The following is a 4,522-nucleotide window of genomic DNA, read 5'->3' as shown; positions in this document are numbered from 1 at the left end:
GTCCTTCATTATTTGATGACCCATCATGTATCACTGATGATCACAGTGTAAATGCATGAGTAGCAAGAAAAGAGATTACATAAAATATTAAAATTTGCCAATATTTTTAGAATCCTGTGAAACATTGACAAAGGAAGTAGAAAGTCTGGGTTCAGGAAATTTTCTGAAATCAGTTTAATTCATTAGAATTGCTTTAAAACATGCTTAACATACAAGGTATTTAACTAATGTAATTGAACATAACTAATATAAAAGGAATTTTCATTTGTGACACATTTTACTTTGATAATTTATGCAGTGGTCCTCAAACTGTGGCCCACTGGCCACATATTGTATTTGTATCTGTTTTGCTTCTTCATTGCAAAATAAGATATGCAGTGTGCATAAGAATTTGTTCATAAGTTTTGTTTTTACTATAGTCAGACCCTCCAATGGTCTGAGGGACAGTGAACTGGCCCCCTGTTTAAAAAAGTTTGAGGACCCCTGATTTATAGTTTATGTGACATTTAACAAAAGACATGTCTCAGATACAGAATTTTCAAGCATTCCATAGATAAAGGTTCTTTTCCTGCTCTTCAATATTAGGATGTCCTCAAAGATGTCCTGTTTTTAGCACGTTCTTACCTTACTGTCGTTTAGTAAGGTAAAAAAAATGCAGCCTTGTTTGTTTCCTTATTATTCTCAGAGTTTTATCTTCTTGCTGTTTATTTCTCAGGTGTATTATCATTTGTTTTGCATTGTTTTGTAAATACTTTTTACATAAAGCATACTAATAATCCATTACAAATAACCCATTATTCAGCATATGAGTATCCAGTCCAACAGGTTTATTCATTTGTTTCTGTCATTGTAATAAATAAAAAGTTTTGTATTGTGTTAATGTATATACATAACTTTCTGTGTAATTTTTCTAAGGATAGCATGACAGCATTTAAAATCTGAAAAAAAAACCCACTTATAAATTTTCAGCATGCAACAAAATATACAATCTTAGCAACACTCCACATTTTGGCAAGATCAAGTGCCAAAACTCTGGAATTAATTACCTCTAGTTCTGGTAATATTTTTCTTGGATAATCTAAAAAATAATTATTGTGATACATTCAGCCTATAGAATATTATCAAAATAATTTCTGTTTTAGCTACCATGAGCAAGCATGTTTAACTTCATTGATACTTTTTTCTCTAAATATTTTACATAGTAATTTTGGAGGACAAATATATAAAATCATACAGGTTCCAATCATCATCTTTGAGGAAAAATGTTCTGGTAATTTTTTATTTCTTTTTATCTTGAACAATAATCAGTACCAGATATGGAATACAATAATAGTAGTATGCTCTTATTCTGAGGTATCCTTAGACAATTAGATTTAATTCTGTTTTGAAATTTTGACCTATCTTTAACTGAGGTATATATGTTTGCTAGATTCAGCCCGTTTACATCTGACCCACACACATATTATAATTAAGAGAAGATGTTATTAATAATATTAGGCTTTGTTTAAATCTTTATAGGCTATACAATTACTATAGACTATCCCTTTTTTTTTCCTTTCACCATTGCCCTAACAACAAATCTGACTGAAGGAAAGTCACCAGATTGTTTCTCACTGCACAAAGATGAACTAAATTTACTAGTTCATTTTGTTAAAGAATATGAAGAAACTGTGGTATATATACACAATGGAATACTATGCAGCCATCAGGAGAGATGAAGTCATGAAATTTTCCTATACATGGATGTACATGGAATCTATTATGCTGAGTGAAGTAAGTCAGAGGGAGAGAGAAAGACACAGAATGGTTTCGCTCATCTATGGGCTTTAAGAAAAATGAAAGACATTTTTAACAGTATTTCAGAGACAAGAGAGATGAGGGCTGGTAGGTGCAGCTCATGACATGAAGCTCATCACATAGAGTGATGAGTGCAGTTGGAGAGATGACTACACTGAAAACTATCATAACAATGTGAATGAATGAGGAAAGTAGAAAGCCTGTCTGAGTACAGGTGTAGGGGGGTGGGGAGGAGGAAGATCTGGGAAATTGGTGGTGGGAATGTTGCACTGGTGAAGGGGGGTGTTCTTTACATGACTGTAATTATACAACTATAATCATGTTTGTAATCACGGTGTTTAAATAAAGATAATTATAAAAAAAAGAAAGAAAAGAATATGAAATGATATACAGTAATAGTTTTAAACCACAAGAGTGTCGATTGGTGTTAATCTGTAAGTATAAGTACAATTCATAAAGTACCCCAGGATTTGTTAATCAAATTTTATATTACAAATATTGTGCTTTATTTATTTCTTGGCACACACAGTAACAAATAAAGCCTAAAGAAAAGCTTTGTGAACACAGGAGACCAGGGGAATTTGTTGTATACTCACCATTTTTTCTTTCAAATCATCTAGTTTGATTATTTAAAATCTAGAAATAGTAAAAATTGTACATCTAGATATATTTACATCTAGAAATATTACTAGATAGACATTTATATTAATCAGTTTTTTATTTGTAAAGTATTTTAATTGAATTTTTGAATTAACAAAGTAACAAAGATAAACATGACTGTCTTTCAGGAATATAATATTCCAATATCAATTAATTCATCAATCTTTACTACCCTCTGTAATGTCCCCAACTGTCATGCCATCAATAGGACTTTTCATATTTCTCTTTAGGACGAAACAGAAGGCCCACTAAAATGTCATATTTTTAGCGTAGATAGTCAATTCGTTTACCCCCAAGGGATTTTTACCAAAAGGCTTGCTGTGGAAGTATTTTACCCCTGCATGGAGATTTGGGGAAATTCCATAGAAAAAATTTTGAAATTCGTGTTATTGTACTGATATTATATTCCCTTCATATTATTTGGCTTAAAATGAATTTTCTCTTCGTATATACAGGTCAAAATACGGCTTCAATCGAATTCTTCTCCTCCCCCCCAGAACATTTCTAAGAACCAAACAAAAACCTAGACAACTTTCTTTTCTCTGTCAACTCTATTTACATCAAAAAGCTTGGCCAGAATTCAGCTGAGTCATCGAAATTCCTTACCAGGTAGAAATATTTGCATTTCTTTGATTTAGCTTTTCTACTTCTTTTACTCAAAACAACTTTCCCTGCAGAAACTGGTAGAAACTGTTAGGCAAGTTTTAGGTCCTTGATACCCCCATAGAAAAAATCCCTTCTTCTAAAACCAGTCAGAAAATTTCCACCTTTATAATGTTGTAACTAAACATTCTCCCTTCTAACTCAGGACTTTTACTTAATATTAGTTCCTTTCACTAGAGATGAGTATTTCCCTAGCCAGTTAAATTGTTCTGTATATCTAATAGGGCTACTGCTAATGTTTCTGTTTACTAGAAATTTTGTCCTTTATCAATTCTTCTCATTCCTGTGACTGGCATTTTACCCCTTAAAAATTCCTAGCTTGGACATTAAATTTGGAACACGCTTGTCAAAACACTGTTTCTCCATATATTCATTGTGTGGTCCTATTTCTTCATATTTTGCCGCCCGTGCATACACTCTTCTCAAGAGGACTCAAAGAAGCCCTCTAATTCAAACAGACCCCAAGAGCTAGTCCACAGCACCCAATTTTCCTTCTTTCCCCCTCCTAGTCAAATTTGGCAGACAAATTTTCACTCTCCCATTGTTCTAAAGTTCCCTTCCCCAATTTGTCTCCTTTCTATCCTTCTTTCCATTGTCAGGCTTTCTACTGAAGATAAGTCATGCAATTTGTTTATATTGTCAATGGGTAGTTGATATTACAGTAATACGTTTCTTTCTATTCCACATTATTAGAACAGTCATTCTGAGTCTGTTTCTCTCCATCCGACTTATTTCACTCCAGATGATACTCTCTCAAAATATCCACATACTAGTAAACTACTGAGTTCATATTTTCTTATTAGTTAGTAGTATTAACTATTGTGTTTATAAGCCATTGTTTCTTTATACAAGCATCTGTTCATGGGTGTATAGGTATATTTAGGATATTATTATTATTGCAAATTATACTGCAAGGAAGGTAGAAGTGCATCTGTATTTTCTGTACTATTCATTGGGACCTTCAGGTATATTCCAGGGAGTGGAATTACTGGATCATATAGAAGCTTACTTCCCAGTCTTGTAGAAGGACCATATTGTCTTAAAAGGCTGGACCAGTTAACCTTCCTACAAAAGTAAATAAGAGTTCCTTTCTTTCCATATTTTAATAGTTAACCTAAATGGCACAATTATTTGTTAAACACAAAAACTAAGCTTATAAAATATTTTAAGTATTTATCTTTGTAATATTTAATTTTGTAAAACTTGATGTTACTTGAGGGAACAGATTGAGGCCACTTTCCTGACACTTACCCAGACAGTGAAGTACTCAGGCAGTGTTCAAAGGACCACCAGGGCTGCACCAATTGAGTTGTGGAGGATCATCTAGACTAGAGCCAGGGATCAAACCTAAAACTTTAACCTTCTTGCATGGTTTTCAACTTGAGGTATATCCTTAGCTCTT

The sequence above is a fragment of the Suncus etruscus genome, chromosome 1 (genome assembly GCF_024139225.1).
Source record: "Suncus etruscus isolate mSunEtr1 chromosome 1, mSunEtr1.pri.cur, whole genome shotgun sequence".
Taxonomy (NCBI): domain Eukaryota; kingdom Metazoa; phylum Chordata; class Mammalia; order Eulipotyphla; family Soricidae; genus Suncus; species Suncus etruscus.
This window is presented reverse-complemented; position numbering follows the sequence as displayed.